At 62.0% G+C, this 15,996-nt stretch overlaps 1 long non-coding RNA gene across 1 annotated transcript; it reads left to right on the top strand.

Moving 5' to 3' along the window:
- Positions 1-216: 216 nt before the first annotated feature.
- On the top strand, positions 217-15,422 carry LOC132206276 (uncharacterized). Its single transcript, XR_009442952.1, has 3 exons — positions 217-342; positions 6,415-6,525; positions 15,308-15,422. It is a non-coding gene; the product is annotated as an uncharacterized LOC132206276 (long non-coding RNA).
- The last annotated feature ends 574 nt before the right edge of the window (positions 15,423-15,996 follow it).

Genomic DNA, 15,996 nt, shown 5'->3' with positions numbered 1-15,996 from the left:
CTCTCAATATACTGGATCACCACCAGATCACAGTGCACTCAGTCGCAAACTGGATCACTAGATCACTCTGCTATCGATTCCAATCTGTATTGGATTGGATGATAGACAATCGGGACGGGCCAATCAGTGTCCGGCATAATGTGTCTATCCAATCAGGGGGAGGGGGCGGGACCTCCTGTTGGGATTGGGGAAGGTCTGGGAAAAGTGTGTTTGGGAAGTTTTTGTGTTTGGTCCGATTCAGAGGAAGCAGCATCAGGAGCTGCAGAAGAAGGAGGAGGATAGAGAGAGAGAGAGAGAGAGAGAGAAGAAGGAAGAAGGAAGGAAGGAAAACAGAACCTGCCTGTGAGTGTGGAGTTCCAGGGTAAAGGGGGTTACACTGATGGAGGGAGTAAATGAGGGAGAGTGTGATGGACGGAATGAGGAAGGAGAGGGAGAGTGAGTGAGTGAGTGAGTGAGTGAGTGAGTGAGTGAGTGAGTGAGTGTGAGTGAGTGATGGAGGGAGGGAGGGCCACTTATTGAAGAAATGAAGGAAGGAGGGAGGGCGGGAGTGAGTAAATGAATGAATGAGGAACGGTGGAAGACGTGAGGGAGTGATGGATGGAGGGAGTGAGTGAGTGAGTGAGGAAGTATGTGAGGAAAGCAGGGAGCTGGCAGAGGGAGGAGCCGAGCTGCTGTTGCGGTCCTGAGGCGATGAAATTCCTCTGTGCTGCTGAGCGCAGACTGGAACCGCAGGGAGTGGGCAGGACACAGCAGGCTGTGTTCACTGAACTGGCACAGAGCCCAGTGACAGGATCAGGGCTGGGGAAGGGGCATCAGGCTCAGACCCCCACGCTGCCTGCCTGTGGAGCGCCTACATGCCCGCACCCAACCCCACCCAGATACCCACCCCAGCCCTGGGAAAATTACCCACTCTATCCCCAGCAGCTCCCAACAGCACAACCAAACATCAGGAACACTGAATCCATCCTGAGACTGTAAGAGAAATCCGGCGGGAGCGAGCACATACAGGGAACGTGGGATTCACTGCCTGGGCCCAGCATTTGTTATCCTGTCCCTTGTTGCCACCTCACTCCCCCTTGGGGGTGAGCTGCCTCCTTGAACGACTGCAGCCCCTGTGCTGTGGGGTGACCCACAATGCCCCTTAGGGAGGGAATTCCAGGGATTCTGAGCCAGCGACCGTGAAGGAACGGGGATATATTTCCAAGTCAGGATGGGGAGGAGCTCAGAGGGGACCTTGCAGAGGGCTGGTGTTCCCATGTATCTGCTGCCCCTTGTCCTTCTGGGTGGAAGTGGGTCGTGGGTTTGGAAGGTGCTGCCTGAGGGTCTTTGGTGAATCACTGCAGAGCATCTTGTAGACGGTACACACTTATATTTGTGAGGCACGAATGTTACTTACTACTTGTCAACCCGAGCCTGGATATTGTCCAGATCTTGCTGCATGTGAACATGGGCTGCTTCAGTATCTGAGGAGTCGCGAATAGAGCTGAACATTGTGCGTTCATCGGCGAACATCCCACTTCTGACCTTATGATGGAGGGAAGGTCATTGATGAAGCAGCTGAAGGTGTTTGGGCCGAGGACACTGCCCTGAGGAACAGAAGTGCCACTTTGAAGATTATTGTGGAAAATACAAGCTGCTGGTGTAGGGGGTAATGTATTGACAGGGGAGAAGATTAGTTGGCTAACAGGGACCAGTGTGAGGGGTGTTGGGAGGGGTGAGGAAGAAATGGGACTTTTCAGGCTGAGTGGTATGTCCGAAGATTCAGTGTTGGGAGCTCAACTGTTCACCATTTGTCGAAATAATCTGGATGGAAGGTTTGGAGATTGTGTCACGGGGCAGTGAGATGTGAAGAGAGCAGAAGTTCAGTCAAAGGGATAATGATAGGTTCGGGTTCTGGGAAATGGAGTACAATGTGGGAAAATGTGAAATTATCCATTTGGCAGAAAGTGGAGTCTCAGGGAGACAGGATGGTGAAGGTGTTCGGTACATTAGCCTTTATTGGTCAGTGCGTTGAGTACAGGGAGTTGGGAGGGTCATGTTGGGGCTGTACAGGACATTGGTTCGGGCCACTTTTGGAATACAGCGCTCAGTTCTGGTCTCCCTGCTACAGGAAGGATGGTGTGAAACTTGGAAGGGTTCGGGAAAGATTTACAAGGATGTTGCTGGGGTTGGAGGGTTTGAGCTACAGGGAGAGGCTGAACAGGCTGGGGCTATTTTCCCTGGAGCGTCAGAGGCTGAGGGGTGACCTTATAGAGGTTTATAACATCATGAGGGGCATGGAGAGGGTGAATAGACAAGGTCTTTTCCCCAGGGTAGGGGAGTCCAAAACTAGAGGGGCACAGGTTTAAGGTGAGTAGGGAAAGATTTAAAAGGGACCTGAGGGGTAACTTTTTCACACAGAGGGAGGTGTGTGTATGGAATGAGCTGCCAGAGGAAGTGGATGGAGACTGGTACAGTTACAGCATTTAAAAGAAATCAGGATGGGGACATGAATAGGAAGGGGTTAGAGGGATAGGGCCAAATGGTAGCAGATGGGACTGGATTAACTTAGGATATCTGGGTTGGCATGGATGGGTTGGGCCGAAGGGTCTGTTTCTGTGCTATACATCTCTATGACTCTAAACATATTGTCGAAGCTGTGAGAGGTTACAGAGCTCTGCAATGCAGAGGGCTCCTCGTGCCCTAGTCTGTGAATCACAGGTTAGTGTTCAGGTACAGAAGTAATGAGGGAAGCTCGGAGAACGTCAGGGTTTACTGAGGGGAACCGAATGCAAGAACAGGAAGATGGTGCTTCAGTCACACAGGGCCAAGGTGAGACCATATCTGGGGGACTGTGGACAGGACTAGTCTCCATACTTAGGGAAGGGTGCTAATGTGCTGGAAGCAATTCAGAGAAGGGTTTACAGACTCATCCCTGGAACAGGCAGGGCCTGAACAGATTTTTGTTAAATGAGAAGGTGAAAGATTATTTGGAGTAGCTAGGAATGTGCATTGAACAATTGGATCAACCATTTCCTGCTCTTCACTTTGGAATGTTAGTCATTCCTTGTGGAGATTTAACCAGGAGCTGAAATGTCTGACCTGCAATGACCACCTTCCAATGACTCCAGTCAGTTTGCACCCCATCCCCAGCTGGCCCAAACCCCCACTGTGTCTCCACTGGCACACCCCCCCGGGGTGCTGTATTCGGGCTCAAACTTAATCTGTCACCACAACTGGGAGCCTTAGGGGTGCGGCTACATTGCTCCATAAAAGTGGAGTCACAGGTAGACAGGGAAGTGAAGGTGTTTGAGGCACCTTTATTGGACACTGTGTACTGTTTAGGGATTGAGAGGTTCCTACAATAGATCACTTTTGGAATACTGTGTGCAATTCCAGTCTCCCTGCTACAGGAAGGACAGTGTGAAACTTGGAAGCGTTCAGGAAAGATTGATGAAGATGTTGCTGGGGTCGGAGGGTTTGAGCGACAGGGAGAGGCTGGGGCTATTTTCCCTGGAGCATCAGAGGCTGAGGGGGTGACGTTATAGAGGTTTATAAAATCATGAGGGGCATGGATAGGGTGAATAGACAAGGTCTTTTCCCCAGGGTGGGGGAGTCCAAAACTAGAGGGGCATAGGTTTAAGGTGATGGGGGAAAGATTTGAAAGGGACCTGAGGGGTAACGTTTTCCAGGCAGAGGGTGGTGTGTGTATGGAATGAGCTGCCAGAGGAAGTGGTGGGGGCTGGTACAGTTACAGCATTTAAAAGGAACCTGGATGGTGTTTAGAGGGATATTGACCAAATACTGAAAGATGGGACGAGATATCTGGTTGACGTGGATGTGTTGGAGCAGAGGGTCTGTTTCTGAGCTGTACAGCTCTGTGACTGTTCCTGTAGGTAGACACAGCCCCCAGGATCCTGCCAACAGTGTGTGCTTCAGTGCCAGGCACATGATCAGAGCTCCACCGTTTCCGACACTGCCAGTAGGAACATGTGGAATGGTTTGTACGTTCCACACCATGACACCAGTGCTGACGGGAATCACATGGATCTCTTGAATGTGTTGGGCCATTAGCAATGAGTCAAGGCCACGTTTCCAGGAATTTTAAATGAGGAGAGATAGGGAAAAATAGCAACAGATGATTGCACCTCCCTCTCTTTCAGACCCGATGTACACCCAGTCTACAACAACCCAGTCTTTAAGATGGGGGGGTGGGTGAATGTCGTGTTAGGGTCTTTAGGGGAGAGAGGTTGTGAGGGTCAGCCAGACTGTGTGTGAGGCAACCCGCCCTCCATTAACTCGCCCCGCTCTGTCTTCGAAACCCTGACCCCCCCGCCCCGCTCACTGTCTCTGAATCCCCGACCCCCCGCCCCGCTCTCTGTCTGCAAATCCCCAAACCCCCGATCCCCCGCCCCGCTCTCTGTCTCCGAATCCCCGAACCCCGCCCCGCTCCCTGTCTCCGAATCCCCGAACCCCCTCGCCCCGTTCTCTGTCTCCGAATCCCCGACCCCCCGCCCCGCTCTCTGTCTCCGAATCCCCGACCCCCCCGCCCCGCTCTCTGTCTCCGAATCCCCGACCCCCCCCGCCCCGCTCTCTGTCTCCGAATCCCCGACCCCCCCGCCCCGCTCTCTGTCTCCGAATCCCCGACCCCCCCGCCCCGCTCTCTGTCTCCGAATCCCCGACCCCTCGCCCCCTTCTCTGTCTCCGAATCCCCGACCCCCCGCCCCGCTCTCTGTCTCCAAATCCCCGACCCCCCCGCCCCGCTCTCTGTCTGTCTGCGAATCCCCGACCCCCCGCTCGCTGTCTGTCTGCGAATCCCCGTCCCCCTCGCCCCAATCTCTGTCTGTCTGCGAATCCCCGACGCCCCCCGCCCCGCTCTCTGTCTGCAAATCCCCGACCCACCGCCCCGCTCTGTCTCTGAAACCCCGACCCCCCCTGCCCCGCAGTCCATCTGCGAATCCCCGACCCCCTGCCCCGCAGTCCGTCTACAAATCCCCGAAACCCCGCCCCGCTCACTGTCTCCGAATCCCCAACCCCTCGCCCCGCTCACTGTCTCCAAATCCCCGACCCCTCGCCCCGCTCACTGTCTCCGAATCCCCGACACCCTGCCCCGCTCACTGTCTCTGAATCCCCGACACACCGCACCGCTCTCTGTCTCTGAATCCCCGACACACCGCCCCGCTCTCTGTCTGCAAATCCCCGACCCCCCACGCCCCGCTCTCTGTCTCCGAATCCCCAACCCCTCGCCCCGCTCTGTCTCCGAATCCCCAACCCCCCGCCCCGCTCTCTGTCTCCAAATCCCCGACCCCCCCCCCGGCTCGTTCTCTCTCTCTGAAGGCGTCCCAACTCCGCCCCCCCCCCCCCCCCCTCAACTGCACCGTGTTTGCGCGCTCTCTGTGACCCCTCCAGCTCTTTACCCTTCCTACAGTGTCATGAGGGGAATATGACTGTCCCTCTGAGTATGTGACAATGGTGCTCTGTATAATGTTAATCATAGAAATATACAACATAGAAACAGACCTTCGGCCCAGATTCCTAAATTAACCCAGTCCCATTTGCCAGCATTTGGCCCCCATTCCTCTAAACTCTTCCTATTCATGTCCCCATCCAGATGCCTTTTAAATGCTGTAACTGTGCCAGCCCCCACCACTTCCTCTGGCAGCTCGTTCCATACACACGCCACCCTCTGTGTGAAAAGGTGTATGCGGGTCTGGTGTGTGGCTACTCGGGCCGGCATGTGTGTTCACTGCTGATAATGTATGGAATCGGCGTGGGAGGGAGGCCATTCGTACCCTCTGATTTTAATTACGTGTGCAGGATGCACTGCAGACTTTCGCCAAAGATCCTCAGCACCTTCCAAACCCATGGCCACTTCCATCCAGAGTGAGATACATGGGAATACCAGCCCCCTGCAAGTTCCCCTCCGAGCCACTCCCCATCCTGACTTGGGAGTATATCCCCGTTCCTTCAGTGTCACTGGGTCAGAATCCCTGGAATTCCCTCCCTAAGGGATTAAGGGCAGCAGTGGTTCAAGAAGGCAGCTCACCCCACCTCCTCAAGGGGGGCAACTAGGGACGGGGTGATAAATGCTGGGCCCAGGCAGAGACAGCCACACTCCAGGTTTAAATAATTCCCCACTATCTCCGAATTCCCATGTGTTAAATTTCCTGCCCCCTACAGCACAACATTCCCCATCGCCAAATACCATCATCCTTCAAAATATTTCCCAATCTGGGAGTGTTGGGAGATGATGAAATAATGTCTCCTGTTGATGATTTTCAGATCCCAGTTTTTTCAATGGGATGTAAGTTACCTCAGCAACTGTTTGCTGTGGATTTCTGGCCACGTTCTCCCAGAGTTTGGGATTCCCGGTCCTGATCTGCTCACCGTGTTTTCAGTCATTTCTCAATCTGTCTCCCGTCTCCCTCCCTGCAGGTGACGGCTTGTCCTGGGAAGTCGCCCAGCCCAGGATAGAATTCCTGTGATCCGTGGCCCAGAGATTCCCGGGAATAATCGAGGCTGGTTTCACTCTCTCGCCCCGGCCAGGTAAACGAGTGATTCCCAACGGAGCATTTGATCAAGCCGGGTAACGCGGGCTGTGATCTCTCCATGACCCTGGCTTATCAAGGTGATCCAGTGGGTCAGGAAATAGCCAGTGTGATCACTTGGTGGGGGGTGGGGGGAATAAGGTGACCTGTTCGTGGAAAGGCCGAGGGAGGGCACAGAGTGGCAAGGGGTCTTTGAACATAGAACATAGAAAAGTACAGCACAGTACAGGCCCTTCAGCCCGCGATGTTGTGCCGTGGAATATTCCTAATCCAAAAATAAAATAACCTAACCTACGTTCCCCTCAATTCACTGCTGTCCATGTGCATGTCCAGCAGTCGCTTAAACGTCACTAATGACTCCGTTTCCACGACTACCACTGGTAAACTATTCCATGCGCTCACAACTCTCTGGGTGAAGAACCTCCCTCTGACGTCTCCTCTATATCTTCCTCCTAACACCTTAAAACTATGACCCCTCGTGGCAGTCAATCCTGCCCTGGGGAAAAGTCTCTGGCTATCGACTCTATCCATGCCTCTAATTACCTTGTACACCTCGATCAGGTCACCTCTCTTCCTCCTTCTCTCCAGAGAGAAAAGTCCGAGCTCAGTCAACCTCTCCTCATAAGACAAGCCCTCCAGTCCAGGCAGCATCCTGGTAAATCTCCTTTGCACCCTCTCCAAAGCCTCCACATCTTTCCTACAATAGGGCGACCAGAACTGGACACAATATTCCAAGTGTGGTCTCACCAGGGTTTTGTAGACCTGCAGCATAACCTCGCAGCTCTTAAACTTGATCCCCCTGTTAATGAAAGCCAAAACACCATATGCTTTCTTAACAACCTTATCCACCTGGGTGGCAACTTTGAGGGAGCTATGCACTCGAACACCAAGATCCCGCTGTTCCTCCACACTGCCGAGAATCCTGCCTTTAATCCTATATTCAGCATTTAAGTTCGACCTTCCAAAATGCATCACTTTGCATTTATCCAGGTTGAACTCCATCTGCCATTTCTCAGCCCAGCTCTGCATTCTGTCAATGTCTTGCTGAAGCCTGCAATAGCCCTCGATACTATCAACAACACCTCCAACCTTTGTGTCATCAGCAAACATACTAACCCACCCCTCAACCTCCTCATCCAAGTCATTTATAAAAACTACAAAGAGCAGAGGCCCAAGAACAGAGCCCTGCGGGACACCACTCAGCACTGACCTCCAGGTAGAATACTTACCATCTACAACCACTCTCTGCCTCCTGTTAGCCAACCAATTCTGAATCCTGACAGCCAAATCACCCTGTATCCCATACCTCCTGACTTTATGAATGAGCCTGCCTTGGAGAACCTTATCAAGTCCGCGCGCGCTAGAGAGAGAGAGAGAGAGAGAGAGAGTGTGTGTGTGTGTGTGAGAGGGAGAGAGATGGAGTATAATCGGGTCAAATGTGAGGTTTTGGAAGGTCAAGTCCAGGTGGCAATTATACAGTGATGGCCGAACCCATAGGAGTATTGATATGCAGAGGGATCTGGGTGTGCGGGTCCACAGATTACTGAAGGTGGCAGCACAGGTAGTAAAAAAGGGCCTGCTTTCATTGGAAGGGCATTGAGTATAAGGATAGACAAGTTATGCTGCAGCTTTCCAAAACTTTAGTTAGGCTACACTTGGAATATTGTGTACAGTTCTGGTCAGCACACTACCAGAACGATGTGGATGTGGAGAGGGTACAGAAAGGGTTTACCAGGATGTTGCCTGTTACGGGAGATTTTAACTGTGAGGAAAGATCGGACAGACTGGGTTTGTTTTCACTGGAACGCTGGAGGTTGAAGGGGCGGTCTGGTATAACTTTGTAAGATTGTGAATGGCATGGATAGAGTGGAAAGTTAAGAGGGTTTTTCCCAGGGTGGGAGGGCTGAGTTTCTGTGGGACTCAGGTTGAAGTTGTGGTACAGGGAAGTTTAAAAGAGATGTGCACAGCAGGCTTTTCACACAGACGGTGGTGAGTGCCTGGAACGTGCTGCGCGGAGGAAGTGGTGGAAGCCGACACAATAGAAATTTTCAGGAAACACCAGGATATATACACGAATAGGAAGGGAATAGAGGGATAGATGCTGCAACTCTACAGAACACTAGTGCAGCCTCATTTGGAATATTGCGTGCAGTTCTGGTCGCCCCATTACAGGAAGGATGTGGAAGCATTGGAAAAGGTGCAGAGGAGATTTACCAGGATGTTGCCTGGTCTGAAGCGCGGGCCCTATGAAGAAAGGCTGAGGGACTTGGGTCTGTTCTCATTGGAGAGAGGGAGGCTAAGAGTGGATTTAATAGAGACATACAAGACGATCAGAGGATTAGATAGGGTGGACAGTGAGAGTCTTTTTCCGAGGATGATGACTTCAGCTTGTACGAGGGGGCATAGCTACAAATTGAGGGGTGACAGACTTGAGACATATGTCAGAGGCAGGTTCTTTACTCAGAGAGTGGTAAGGGTGTGGAACGCCCTGCCTGCCAATGTAGTTAACTCAGCCACATTAGGGGGGGGGTGGGGGGGGTGGGGGGGTGTGGGGGTTGGGGGTGGTGGGGGTTGGGGGGGGTTTGGGGGTGGGGGGGGTGTGGGGTTGGGGGTGGGGGGGTGGGGGGGGTGTGGGGGTTGGGGGTGGGGGGGTGTGGGGGTTGGTTGTGGGGGTTGGGGGGGGTGTGGGGGTTGGGGGGGTGTGGGGGTGTGGGGGTTGGGGGTGGGGGGGGTGTGGGGGTTGGTGGGGGGGGTGGGGGGGGTGTGGGGGTTGGGGGTGTGGGGGTTGGTGGTGGGGGGGTGCGGGTTGGGGGTGGGGGGGTGGGGGTTGGGGGTGTGGGGGGTGGTGGGGGGGTGGGGGTTGGGGGTGTGGGGGGTGTGGGGGGTGGTGGGGGGTGTGGGGGTTGGGGGTGTGGGGGGGGTGTGGGGTGTGGGGGTTGGTGGTGGGGGGTGTGGGGGTTGGGGGTGTGGGGGTGGGGGGTGTGGGGGTTGGGGGTGTGGGGGTTGGTGGTGGGGGGTGGGGGGGTGTGGGGGTTGGGGGTGTGGGGGTTGGGGGTGGGGGGGTGGGGGGTGTGGGGGTTGGGGGTGGGGGGGTGTGGGGGTTGGGGAGGGTGTGGGGGTTGGGGGTGTGGGGGTTGGGGGTGTGGGGGTTGGGGGTGTGGGGGGTGTGGGGGTTGGGGGTGTGGGGGTTGGGGGGTGTGGGGGGGTGTGGGGGTTGGGGGAGTGTGGGGGTTGGTGGTGGGGGGGTGGGGGGTTGGTGGTGGGGGGGTGGGGGGGTGTGGGGGTTGGGGGGGTGGGGGGGTGTGGGGGTGGGGGGTGTGGGGGTTGGGGGTGGGGGGTGTGGGGGTTGGGGGTGGGGGGGTGGGGGGGGAGTGGGGGGTGTGGGGGTTGGGGGTGGGGGGGTGGGGGGGGTGTGGGGGTTGGGGGTGGGGGGGGTGGGGGGGGTGTGGGGGTTGGGGGTGGGGGGGTGGGGGGGGGTGGGGGGGTGGGGGGTGTGGGGGGTGGGGGGGGGGGGTGGGGGGGGGGGGGGGGGGGGGGGGTGTGGGGGTGTGGGGGTGTGGGGGTGGGGGGGGGTGGGGGGGGTGGGGGGGGTGTGGGGGGGGTGTGGGGGTGTGGGGGTGGGGGTGTGGGGGTTGGGGGTGGGGGGGGGTGGGGGTGGGGGTGTTGGGGTTGGGGGTGTGGGGGGTGGGGGGGTTGTGGTGGGGGTTGGGGGTGGGGGGGGTTGGGGGGGTGTGGTGGGGGGGTGTGGGGGTTGGGGGTGGGGGGGTGTGGTGGGGGGGTGGGGGGGTGTGGGGGTTGGGGGTGGGGGGGTGTGGTGGGGGGGTGTGGGGGTTGGGGGGTGGGGGGGTGTGGTGGGGGGTGGGGGGGGTGTGGGGGTTGGGGGTGGGGGGGTGTGGTGGGGGGGGTGTGGTGGGGGAGTGTGGGGGTTGGGGGTGGGGGGGTGTGGTGGGGGGGTGTGGGGGTTGGGGGTGGGGGGTGTGGTGGGGGGGTGTGGGGGTTGGGGGTGGGGGGTGTGGTGGGGGGGTGTGGGGGTTGGGGGTGGGGGGTGTGGTGGGGGGGGTGTGGGGGTTGGGGGTGGGGGGGTGGGGGGGTGTGGGGGTTGGGGGTGGGGGGGTGTGGTGGGGGGGTGTGGGGGTTGGGGGTGGGGGGGTGTGGGGGGTTGGGGGTGGTGGGGTGTGGTGGGGGGTGTGGGGGTGGGGGTTGGGGGTGGTGGGGTGTGGTGGGGGGTGTGGGGGTGGGGGGGTGTGGTGGGGGGGTGTGGGGGTTGGGGGTGGGGGGTGTGGTGGGGGGGTGTGGGGGTTGGGGGGTGGGGGGGTGTGGTGGGGGGGTGTGGGGGTTGGGTGTGGGGGGGTGTGGTGGGGGGGTGTGGGGGGGTGTGGTGGGGGTGTGGTGGGGGGGTGTGGGGGGTGGGGGTGTGGTGGGGGGGTGTGGGGGTTGGGGGTGTGGGGGTTGGGGGTGGGGGGGTGTGGGGGTGGGGGTTGGGGGTGGGGGGGTGTGGGGGGTTGGGGGTGTGGGGGTGTGGTGGGGGGGTGTGGGGGTGTGGTGGGGGGGTGTGGGGGTTGGGGGTGTGGGGGTGTGGTGGGGGGGTGTGGGGGTTGGGGGTGGGGGGGTGTGGTGGGGGGGTGTGGGGGTTGGGGGTGGGGGGGGTGTGGTGGGGGGGTGTGGGGGTTGGGGGTGGGGGGGTGTGGGGGTTGGGGGGGGTGTGGGGGTTGGGGGTGGGGGGGTGTGGTGGGGTGGTGGGGTGGTGTGGGGGTTGGGGGTGGGGGGGTGTGGTGGGGGGGTGGGGGGGTGTGGTGGGGGGGGTGTCGGGGTTGGGTGTGGGGGGTGGGGGTGGTGGGGGCGTGTGGTGGGGGGGTGTGGTGGGGGGGTGTGGGGGGGGGGGTGTGGGGGTTGGGGGTGTGGGGGTTGGGGGTGGGGGGGTTGGGGGTGGGGGGTGGGGGTTGGGGGTGTGGGGGGTGGTGGGGGGGTGGGGGTTGGGGGTGTGGGGGGGTGGTGGGGGGGTGGGGGGGTGTGGGGGTTGGGGGTGGGGGGGGTGTGGTGGGGGGGTTGGGGGTTGGGGGTGGGGGGGTGTGGTGGGGGGGGTGTGGTGGGGGGGTGTGGGGGTTGGGGGTGGGGGGGTGTGGTGGGGGGGTGGGGGGGTGTGGTGGGGGGGGTGGGGGGGGGTGGGGGGGTGTGGGGGTGTGGGGGTGGGGGTGGGGGGGTGTGGTGGGGGGTTGTGGGGGTTGGGGGTGTGGGGGTTGGGGGTGGGGGGGGGTGTGGGGGTTGGTGGTGGGGGGGGTGTGGGGGTTGGGGGTGTGGGGGTTGGTGGTGGGGGGTTGGGGGTGTGGGGGGTGGTGGGGGGGTGTGGGGGTTGGTGGTGGGGGGGTGGGGGGGGGTGTGGGGGGGTGTGGGTTTTGGTGGTGGGGGGGTGGGGGGGGTGTGGGGGTTGGTGGTGGGGGGGTGTGGGGGTGTGGGGGTTGGTGGTGGGGGGGTGGGGGGGTGTGGGGGTTGGGGGTGGGGGGTGTGGGGGGGTTGGTGGTGGGGGGGTGTGGGGGTTGGGGGAGTGTGGGGGTGGTGGTGGGGGGGTGTGGGGGTTGGGGGGTGTGGGGGTTGGTGGTGGGGGGGGTGGGGGGTGGTGGTGGGGGGGTGGTGGGGGGGGTGGGGGGTGGTGGTGGGGGGGTGGGGGGTGGTGGTGGGGGGGGTGTGGGGTTGGGGGGGGTGGGGGTTGGGGGGGTGGGGGTTGGGGGTGGGGGGGGGTGTGGGGGTTGGGGGTGGGGGGGGTGTGGGGGTTGGTGGTGGGGGGGGTGTGGGGGTTGGGGGTTGGGGGGGTGTGGGGGTTGGGGGTTGGGGGGGTGTGGGGGTTGGGGGGGTGTGGGGGTTGGGGGGGTGTGGGGGTTGGGGGGGTGTGGGGGTTGGGGGTTGGGGGGGTGTGGGGGTTGGCGGTGGGGGGGGGTGGGGGGGTGTGGGGGGTGGGGGGTTGCGGGTGGGGTGGTGGGGGGGTTGGGGGTGGGGGAGTTGGGGTTGGGGGGGGTGGGGGAGTTGGGGTTGGGGGGGGTGGGGGGGTGTGGGGGTTGGGGATGTGGGGGTTGGGGGGGTGTGGTGGGGGGGTGTGGGTGTTGGGGGTGGGGGGGTGTGGGGGTTGGGGGTGGGGGGGGTGGTGGGGGGGTGTTGGGGGTGGGGGGGTGTGGTGGGGGGGTGTGGGGGTTGGGGGTGTGGTGGGGGGGGTGTGTGGGGGTGGGGGGGTGTGGTGGGGGGGTTGGGGGTGGGGTGGGGGGGTGGGGTGGGGGGGGTGTGGGGGTTGGGGGGTGTGGGGGTTGGGGGTGGGGTGGGGGGGTGGGGGGGTGGGGGGGGTGTGGTGGGGGGGTGTGGGGGGTTGGGGGTGGGGTGGGGGGGTGGGGTGTGGGGGTTGGGGGTGGGGGTGGGGGGGTGGGGTGGGGGGGGTGTGGGGGTTGGGGGGTGTGGGGGTTGGGGGTGGGGTGGGGGGTGGGGGGGTGTGGTGGGGGGGGTGTGGGGGTTGGGGGTGGGGGGGTGGGGGGGTGTGGGGGTTGGGGGTGGGGGGGTGTGGTGGGGGGGTGTGGGGGTTGGGGGTGTGGTGGGGGTGTGTGGTGGGGGGGTGGGGGGGGTATGGTGGGGGGGGTCTGGGGGTTGGGGGTGGGGGGGGTGTGGTGGGGGGGTCTGGGGGTGGGGGTGGGGGGGGGTCTGGGGGTTGGGGGGTGTGGTGGGGGGGTCTGGGGGTTGGGGGTGGGGGGGTGTGGTGGGGGGGTCTGGGGGTTGGGGGTGGGGGGGGTGTGGTGGGGGGGTCTGGGGGTTGGGGGTGGGGGGGTGTGGTGGGGGTTGGGGGTGTGGGGGTTGGGGGTGGGGGGGTGTGGTGGGGGGGTGTGGGGGTTGGGGGTGGGGGGGTGTGGGGGTGGGGGGGTGTGGTGGGGGGGTGTGGGGGTTGGGGGTGTGGGGGTTGGGGGTGGGGGGTGTGGTGGGGGGGTGTGGGGTTTGGGGGTGGGGGTTGTGGTGTGGGGGTGGGGGGGGTGTGGTGTGGGGGTTGGGGGTGGGGGGGTGTGGTGTGGGGGTTGGGGGTGGGGGGGGTGTGGTGGGGGGGTGTGGGGGTTGGGGGGTGTGGTGGGGGGGTGTGGTGGGGGGGTGTGGGGGGGTGTGGTGGGGGGGTGTGGGGGGGGGTGTGGTGGGGGGGTGTGGGGGGGGGTGTGGTGGGGGGGTGTGGGGGTTGGGGGTGGGGGGGTGTGGTGTGGGGGTGTGGGGGTTGGGGGGTGTGGGGGTTGGGTGGTGTGGTGGGGGGGTGTGGGGGGGTGTGGGGGGGGTGTGGTGGGGGGGTGTGGGGGTTGGGGGTGGGGGGGGTGTGGTGTGGGGGTTGGGGGTGCGGGGGGTGTGGTGTGGGGGTGTGGGGGTTGGGGGTGTGGTGTGGGGGTGTGGGGGTTGGGGGGTGTGGGGGTTGGGGGTGGGGGGGTGTGGTGTGGGGGTGTGGGTGGGGGGAGTGGTGTGGGGGTTGGGGGTGGGGGGGTGTGGGGGTTGGGGGTGGGGGGGGTGTGGGGGTGTGTTGGGGGGGTGTGGGGGTTGGGGGTGGGGGGGTGTGGTGGGGGGGTGTGGGGGTTGGGGGGGTGTGGGGGTGGGGGGGTGTGGTGGGGGGGTGTGGGGGTGGGGGGGGTGTGGTGGGGGGGTGTGGGGGTTGGGGGGGTGGGGGGGTTGGGGGGGTGTGGTGGGGGGGTGTGGGGGTTGGGGGTGTGGGGGTTGGGGGTGTGGGGGTTGGGGGTGGGGGGGTGTGGGGGTTGGGGGGTGTGGGGGTTGGGGGGTGTGGGGGTTGGGGGTGGGGGGGGTGTGGGGGTTGGTGGTGGGGGGGTGGGGGGGGTGTGGGGTGTGGGGGTTGGGGGGTGTGGGGGGGGGGTGTGGGGATTGGGGGTTGGTGGTGGGGGGTTGGGGGGTGTGGGGGGTGGTGGGGGGTGGGGGGGTGTGGGGGGTGGTGGGGGTGTGGGGGGTGGTGGGGGGGTGTGGGGGGTGGTGGGGGGGGGTGGGGGGTGTGTGGGGGTTGGTGGGGGGGTGTGGGGGGTGGTGGGGGTTGGTGGTGGGGGGGTGTGGGGGGTTGGGGGTGTGGGGGTTGGTGGTGGGGGGGTGTGGGGGTTGGGGGTGTGGGGGTTGGTGGTGGGGGGGTGTGGGGGTGTGGGGGTTGGGGGTGGGGGGGGTGTGGGGGTTGGGGTTGGGGGGGTTGGGGGTGGGGGGGTGTGGGGGTTGGGGGTGTGGGGGTTGGTGGTGGGGGGGTGTGGGGGTGTGGGGGTTGGGGGTGGGGGGGGTGTGGGGGTTGGGGTTGGGGGGGGGTGTGGGGGTTGGGGGTGTGGGGGTTGGGGGTGGGGGGGGTGTGGGGGTTGGGGTTGGTGGTGGGGGGTGTGTGGTGATTGGGTAGGTAGGGGTCCAGCACACACACGGAGGGATTTCCTGGGCTCAGGGGTTGCAGAGATGGAGAGGGGGTGTAGGGTGCTGGAGGGGGTGATGGAGATGGGTGTAGGAGCCAGGCGGGGGGTTGGGGCTGGGGGTTGGGGAGGGGACCAGGTGGACGTTCGGAGCTGCAGTGTCTGCAACCTGCCGATTTCTTTTGGCAATGCTTCAGCCTGTCCTGGGGCCTCCTGTTGTGGGCGCGGTTTTGGTATTCTTGTGTATCTGTCATGATGGGGTGGTAGGGATTGTGGGAAGGTTGGTGGGGGGGGGGGGTGCGGGGTGGTGGTCCATCAGACAGACGAGAGTGCGATACTTTTGCTCACCGGGGGCAAGTTTATCGTTGCGTCTTTGTTTTTTTCACAAAGATTGACGATGGGGAGCCATGAGAATCCGATCGAATTCCTGCAGAATTATCTCCAGGACCATCCCCAAATGGAGTGCCCCCTTTCGTTACAGACATTCCTCTCTCCTCCTGGGGAGCAGATGGTGAGTGGGCAGTCTGCAGGGTCAGCTGTTTCCTGGTCTCAGTATGTTTCCGAGTTAGTGCGGTGGGGGTGAGGGGCTCGGAGGGGAACTTGCAGGGGGCTGGTGTTCCCACGTACCTGCTGCCCCTTGTCCTTCTGGATGGAAGTGGGTCGTGGGTTTGGAAGGTGCTGCCTGAGGGTCTTTGGTGAATCTCTGCAGAGCATCTTGTAGATGGTACACACTGCTGTGACTGAGCGTCGGTGGGGGGCGGGAGTGGGATGTTTGTGGATGTGGTGCCAATCGAGCGGGGGCTGCTTTGTTCTGGATGGTGTCGAGCTTCCTGAGTGTTGTTGGGGCTGCCCCCATCAAGGGGCAAGTGGGCGGTATTCCATCACACTCCGGCCTTGTGCCTTGTAGATGGTGGGACAGGGTTTGGGGAGCCAGGACGGGAGTTACTCACCGCAGGATTCCCAGCCTCTGACCTGCTCTTGTAGCCGCTGTGTTTATGTGGTGAGTCCAGTTGAGTTTCCGGTCATTAGTAACCCCCAGGATGTTGATGGTGGGGAGGCAGCGGCCCTAGTGGAATTAT

This window comes from Stegostoma tigrinum, chromosome 34, assembly GCF_030684315.1.
Source record: "Stegostoma tigrinum isolate sSteTig4 chromosome 34, sSteTig4.hap1, whole genome shotgun sequence".
Classification (NCBI taxonomy): domain Eukaryota; kingdom Metazoa; phylum Chordata; class Chondrichthyes; order Orectolobiformes; family Stegostomatidae; genus Stegostoma; species Stegostoma tigrinum.
This window is presented reverse-complemented; position numbering and strand designations above follow the sequence as displayed.